Source organism: Tachysurus fulvidraco, chromosome 14, assembly GCF_022655615.1.
Source record: "Tachysurus fulvidraco isolate hzauxx_2018 chromosome 14, HZAU_PFXX_2.0, whole genome shotgun sequence".
Classification (NCBI taxonomy): Eukaryota; Metazoa; Chordata; class Actinopteri; order Siluriformes; family Bagridae; genus Tachysurus; species Tachysurus fulvidraco.
In genome coordinates this window covers 24,989,957-24,997,456 of record NC_062531.1, presented here as the reverse complement: position 1 = coordinate 24,997,456, position 7,500 = coordinate 24,989,957, and the positions used below count along the sequence as shown (strand labels likewise).

The 7,500-nt window shown below is 42.7% G+C and overlaps 1 pseudogene; it reads right to left on the bottom strand.

The window, feature by feature from the left end:
- Window positions 1-2,347: 2,347 nt before the first annotated feature.
- On the bottom strand, window positions 2,348-2,471 carry LOC113647043 (annotated as a pseudogene).
- Between the last annotated feature and the right edge of the window lie 5,029 nt (window positions 2,472-7,500).

Here is a 7,500-nt window from a genome sequence, read left to right as displayed (position 1 = left end):
AGCCTTGCCCATGCTCTGACTCTAAAACAGCTGAGTCAGAGAGCTCTCAGTGACTCGTCTCTCTCTGTCACAGCTCTGTTTGCTTTGCTGGATGAGCAGGAGTTCAGCCAAGCAGAGCTATCACTGCATAAACATTATTCAGCTGTCAGACCGCTTCGGTTTCTGAAGCTGGACTCAGGAGGTGGATTGATGGGGCTCCGTCCCAGAGGCGTCACTCCATGTTTGTGTTTATTTGGAAGTGATAAAGTCCTGCCCGAGAACAACGTCCATCCACTGCTGGTTATGGACCGGCTGCAAAGCCATATCATTTAAGTGTCCAGAATTCGCTGACTGGTCTAAGGCCAGGTCGAGATGAAATCAATTTAGCCAGAAGGGAGGTTTAAAAAACACACACATACATACACACACACACACACACACACATACACACACACACACACACACACATACACATTGTATTTCATGAGAAGGATAAAGGTAGATAACCAGATATTGAAGTTCCTTTCAGAGGTGACTGGCTATTCATGTGAAGCTGGGGCAGTGGTGCCTCAACTGGTTAAGGCTCTGGGTTGTTGATCAGAGAATCGGGGTTCAAGGCCCAGAACAGCCAAGCTGCCACTGCTGGGCCCTTGAGCAAGGCCCTCAACCCTCCCTGCCCCTGCACTCTGACCCTCAGTTAAACAGTTGAAAATACTTTAATCATCAGTGAAGATAGATGGGAGCAAACTATGATTTAATGTCATCTACATCTAAGCTAAGGGTGCCAATACTTTTGTCTTTAGTGAGGATAAATAGGAACCTAAGTTAAATTTAAACAAGTAGGCAAATGAATGTAAAAAATTATATTAAATAGATATTTATTGAATTGTTTAAAACCAGATGGGAAAAATAAACATTTTATCAGACTCGACCAATCACGTGTCGGCAGGGAATATTTTAGCCCCGCCCACATGTCTTAAGCAGCAGCTTAAAGGTGCGATCTCCGAATTTTTGAAAGCCAATGTTGACATATAAAATCACCAAAACAAACACACCCCTAACCCAAACGGGTCCCGCCCCTGTATCGATAGCTCCGCCCACACATACATACGTAACCCAGGCGACTAACAGAAAGAAACGTGTCTTTATCACAGCTGAAGGGAAGAACAATACGATTGTAGATAAACAAACAAGCAAAAATGCTACACAAGCATAATCATGTAAAGGACAAAGGCATATATTAGTTCTGTGTAACAAAGCAAAACCAACGTTACTCACCTATCGAGAAGGAAAAAAGCGCCTCGGCGTCTTAAGTAAAGTCGGCCACATATTCACAGGTCGGAGTTTCCCGAGTCGATAACTCCTGAGCTAAACGCTGTTACTACACAAAACGCGGTTGTAGCTGCCTCTCTACATTACTACGATAGAAAAGAGGTGTTATTTGTGTAGTAACAGCGTTTAGCTCAGGAGTTATTGACTCGGGAAACTCCAACCTGTGAATATGTGGCCGACTTCCTGCTCCTTCAGTTCTCTCCAGCGCTGGAAAGCTGATCCTATATTAACACGTCCTACTTCTTGTCCTTATCGTAAGTCTTTCTTCTCTTTCTTTCTTTGTTTTTATCCTCCATGTCAATGTTAAAACCGCTTTCTGCTAACGTCACACACGCGCACTGAACGCTCTCTCCGCCCATATCGACAAGCCCCGCCCCTTTCTGCTCATCGGCTACACGTTTGTTTTGATTTTTGTTTTGATTTGTGTTTATTATTTCGGCCCGATTAAGTTTTCTGAAGCATTTCTCACAAACCCCACCTTTAAGTTAACATGAACACGATCTAGCTGCTCTGTGTGATGCAGAAAGCTACTGGTTCAGTTGTGGCGCTTTAGTTTGCTGTTGTTACGAGCCGGAGGCTTGTTTGGCCCAAACAATAAAAGAACATCTTTATTTTCCAGGCAGCTCAGCACTTCGGCGCAGGCCTTGAGCCTCCACAGTTCCATTTGAAATCATTTGTGTGACTTTTAACAATACACAAACGCAAAGCGAGTAACTTTACAGAAGTAATAAACACATCACAAAAGCCATGCAAGAAACCGAGAGACTCTTGTTGTGCATAGATTAAATTATTAATTAATTAATTAATTAATCCTGTGGGGAGATCGAGCCGAGTGAAATTCCTTCTTCACATATCCTGACTTTTGGAGGTTGGGGTCTGAGCACAGGGTCAGCCATGATACGACACCACTGGAGCAGTGAGGGTTAAGGGCCTTGCTCAAGGGCCCAACAGTGTCAGCTTGGCTGTGATGTGACTCGAACCCTGATCAACAACCCAGAGCTTTAACCACTTGAGCCACCGCTAACCCGTATAAAACAGAGGGCCCTCACTATCAGATATTATGTAGTAGAGATGCCCACATTTGCCCGAGTGCAGTGGCTGAGCCTCGTTAACGGCAAACCACTTCCATGACCATGGTATTGCCTCTTCCAGGTTAATCCTTGGGCTCCGTCTCAAAGAGAAATGTTTGGTCTTATACGTTTAAATCTACCAGAAGATCAGCACTCGGAACCGACTTCTCAGTACAAGGGGGAAAAAAAGCAGTATTAATAATCAACAACGGTCTAAAAGATTACAGAAGGTTCAGAAACATCAGAAAGTGTTGAAATTCCTGCGGGATGCTGACGCGACTATTAAAGGTAAAGACGTTTGTGATTTGTGTTTGGAAACGTGACTTTAGAAACTTGTAGTTCACCTTCATTCATTCATTCATTCATTCATTCATTCATTTTCTACCACTTATCTGAACTTCTCGGGTCACGGGGAGCCTGTGCCTATCTCAGGCGTCATCGGGCATCGAGGCAGGATACGCCAACCCATCACAGGGCACACACTACGGACAATTTTCCAGAGATGCCAATCAACCTACCATGCATGTCTTTGGACTGGGGGAGGAAACCGGAGTACCCGGAGGAAAGCGCCATGCAAAGAACATGCAAACTCCACACACACAAGGCAGAGGCGGGAATCGAACCCCCAACCCTGGAGATGTGAGGCGAACGTACTAACCACTAAGCCAAGCTAAGCCACTAAGGTTTTGTAATTAACGCAAAACCAAATGAACCCCATGATGTTCAGAGGATCTTTGGATGTTTCACAGTGATGCAGATATTATTCAGATTTGCTCCATTTCATTTGAAAAAAAAATCTCCAGGTAAAATCCAGGAAGAACCAAAAAAATCCTCCTGAGATGAGCAACAGGGCGGCGTTTAGGATTACAGGATTACAGGATTACAGAAGCAGATCTTAGGTGTGGGGGGAAAAAAATGTAAAAAAATCCACGATTCAACTGTTTTTGGGTGAAAAAGGGACACCGTTGAAGACGGAGATGTACAAGAACAGAAAGTTCCAAGGATGAATGGAGCGGCGCTGCAGAGACGAGAGACGGGAGACGAGAGACAGAGGAGTCACAACATCAGACTTGTGTCAGCATCAGGCAGGAATTTCAACACTCTCCTCTTTAGTCTTTATCGCTTTACGGCTGCATATCTTTTCCCACTTTTTCACCTGCTGCTACATTTTTTCAAAGAACTTTTTTTTTTCCCTATTCAGCCTCTTCGACGAGTATTTCTCTCTCTCTCTCTCTCACACACACACACACACACACACACACACACACAAACACACACAAAACGGTTCACAGTTGCATAAGATTCACATTTATTTGGTTTCAAGTCCTAAAACATTCTACACATGCTTTCATAACACGTATGGGTCACATTTTTTTTTTTCACAGGTAGTTAAAGTAAGAGTTGCAGATGAACGAGTGTCGGAGACGTAGCTTAGGAAAAGCACCTCGGACACCGCTCCTAAAACACACACGAGTGCGTGAGCTACCGCTACGGCTACGAACACCCTGTTTTTGGGTGAACACTCGAATAACGTTTACCCTGACGGACGATCGGCTTCTTTTAATTACCACCCGTTTTTTTTTTAAATATTCGTTGCCTAGCAACAGCATCTTATCGAAACGATCCGCTTCGGTAAGACGTCAGAAGACGATGGTAGCCGCTCGGCAGCTACCGGACTGTGTGTGTTTTAAGGAGCGAGTCTCTTCCCTGAGACAGCAGCTACGACGCAGATCCTCGTCATCTGCCTCCGTTAGTTTTTTTTTTTTTTTTGCATAAGCCCCAACATTCAGTGTTGTGTCTTCCATTAAAGTTTCAAGTGTGTAAAACTGATAGCACTTTTGATAGTCTTTAAAGGGCCAATCGGCGTACCCGTAACCGTCAAATAAAAGAAAAAGCTGATTGGCCAAAAAGTGTCACAGCATATCAATGATTACAGTGGATAAACAACAACAACAACAACAACAACAACAAGAAAGAAAACAAAACAAAGCTTGTAAACAGCAGCCATCGAACTGACGTCAGCTATGACAAGAATTACATTCTTAATGGAAAGAATTGAAAGAAAGAAAGAAAAAAAAACACAAAAAAACAAAAAAAAAACAAAAACAAAAGTGTTTACAACAAATATAATACTGGTTGTTCTCAAATCTATGATGTCACCATTGCACTGAGGAAATGGAAGGAAATAGAACGGTGAGAGATCTGGCGATCCTGAAGAAACACGCGTGCTGTTGTACGACGGCACGAGGGACACACAAAGAAGCACGCGCTTCGACGACACCGTGGTGAAACCAATAAATAAAGAGTTTTTTTCCCCTTTAATGAAAGTACGCGGCATGATGACACACAAGAAGAAGAAGAAGAAGCAGAAGAAGATGAAGATGAAGAAGAGGTAGTTTCAATGTAGAAATTGCAAAAAAAAAAAGAAAAAAAGGAGGGGTCAAAAAATACAAACAAGCACCAAACACAATCTGTAAGGACGATTCAAAATATATATAAAAGAAGAACTTGAGAAAGAAACCGTTTGCGAGAACAGAGAAGAGTTTAAACGGTTTAAAGCACGAGGAGACAAAAATAAACCCTAGGCTTGACTCAGGAGCGCTTTGTGGCGAAGGCCTAACCCACTGCTACGGCTAATATTCAATGCCACTAAACAATGCGTCCGTCGCTTACGGAGGACTTCCGAGCTGGAAATGAATCGCGGATGGCCTCTCTTATCGAGTCCTACAAGAGACGGAACATCGATCAATCGACAAAGAGGCAGAGGTTACAAAGGGGCTTACGAACGGGGTTAGTACTGAACGGACTGTATGAAGTGAAGCGTCTCTGAATTTCAAAAAAAAAAAAAAACATCCCTGAGCTTCAGAGAACCCTCACAAGGTTCGTGAACCTACATCTCAACCTCAGCTGCCGGGCGCGAATGTGCCGAATAGACCTGTGAGACACGTGTTCCAGAGTTCGACAGCACTTAAAAGCAAAAGGCTGGTGTGTGTGTGTGTGTGTGTGTGTGTGTGTGTGTGTGTGTGTGTGTGTGTGTTTCCAGGCTGAATGAGTGCATCACATATTCCTCAGGCCAGAGTCATAGGAGTGATGATGTACATGCGCGCACACGCACACACACACACACACACACACACACACACACACACACACACAGTTCAGCATGTCCTCTGATAAGGAGACGTCAACACGGAGCGTTAGTAAAAGCTCCAGGCCTTCACCCTATAACAAACACCGTAAGTGTGAAAAATAATATCTACTAATAAAAACCATCAAACCCCTGACAGAAGCTTGGGGTCTGAGCGTAAACACGGAACGACGTACAGCGGCGAGAAAAATAAATCTGATGACCGAGGTGACGAATGAAACCGCTCCTTATAAGCAGGTGAGAAAAGTGGCAACATTTGGTCTGAAACACGAGATGTCCCTTTTCTTTTTCCTCCTTTAATCCGCACTCATCCCTGATTATCGAGTCCCGTTAGCGCCGAGGTTCAGCCGCGTCGGAGAGGCCTTGAGGTGGAGGACGGGGCGCCGGGTATCGCCGAGACACCCCGTCTTCTCTGTGACCCTCTGCTCGTCATTGTCTGCTGCAAAAATATGTAAACATTACTCGACTTTTTTTTTCTGATTTTTTTTTTTTTTTTTTTGGTTTGTTTTTTGCTTTTTTTTTTTTTCCTCGACGATTTTTGGAATGTTTCACCCGTTTGGCTTAGCGACAAAAACGTCTCGCGTTCCCAAGGACGCGGCTCTCGCTAAACGTCGGGTCTTCGCGGTTTGAGATTTAACATCATCTAATAAATGGCCTCCGAAAGAAAGAAGGAGAAGAAAAAGAAGAAGAAGAAGAAAAAGAAAAAAAAACACAAAACAAAACGATCACGTCACCCCGTTTCTTTCCTGGATTAAAATTAAAAGTAATAAAAAAAAACAAACAAACAAACAAAACAAAAAAAACAACCCAATAATAAAACAACAACCATCTACTAAACACTACAACCTTAACTACAACTAGAAAATACATCAGTGTGATATCTGAGCTTGAGTGATGTCTTTAAAAAAAAAAAAAAATAATAATGAAAGACTGTTTTTACCCTGTTTTTAAATAATCTGTCCATCTTGAAATAAAGGAAAGCAGGGCAAGTCAAGGACAGAGAGAAGAATATAGAAAGAACTCAAAAACAACAGATATACCTGAGTGTGTGTGTGTGTGTGTGTGTGTGTTCATCTCCTCTCATCAACACCTCCCTTTACTAGCTGGGAGCTACAACGCTAATGTAGTCTACAGCCACCGAGTTAGCGTCAGATTTGCTCTCGTGATTTCGGACGTTACCACAAACCGACGTCACGAGGGAACCGAATATGCATCACGTTCTTCCTGTTGGGATGCAGGAGAAACGAATGTCACTGAAGTGTGTGTGTGGCTTTGTGTTAACTTAACATGTAAACTTTATTTTCTCCTTTTCTAGGTGAATGTGTGACGAGTTCTGAGACTTTACACTCTCATTACTTGGAGGAGCAAAAACGAGATTAGTTCATTTTAATTTTGCGTGTGTGTGTGTGTGTAAGTGAGTGAGGGAGAGATAGAGAAAGAGTAGAGAGTGTAAAACAGAGAGAGAGTATATATATATATATATATATATATATATATATATATATATATATATATATATATATATATATATATATATATATATATATACATACAAAGAGAGAGAGAGAGAGAGAGAGAGAGAACCACAGCTCTACCTGATGGATGTATAGTGTTTGAATGGTGTGTATGTGTGTGTGCGAGTACCACAGCTCACTCTAAGGTGTGTATATTGTGTTGTGTGTGTGTGTGTGTGTGCGAGTACCACAGCTCACTCTAAGGTGTGTATATTGTGTTGTGTGTGCGTGTGTGTGTGTGTATGTGTGAGAACCACGGCGCTCTCTGAGGTGTGTATATTGTGTTGTGTTGTGTGTGTGTGTGTGTGAGTATCACGGCTCTCTTTAAGGTGTGTATGTTGTGTTGTGTGTGTGTGTTAGTACCACGGCTCTCTTTAAGGTGTGTATATTGCGTTGTGTGTGTGTTAGTACCACGGCTCTCTTTAAGGTGTGTATATTGCATTGTGTGTGTGTGTTA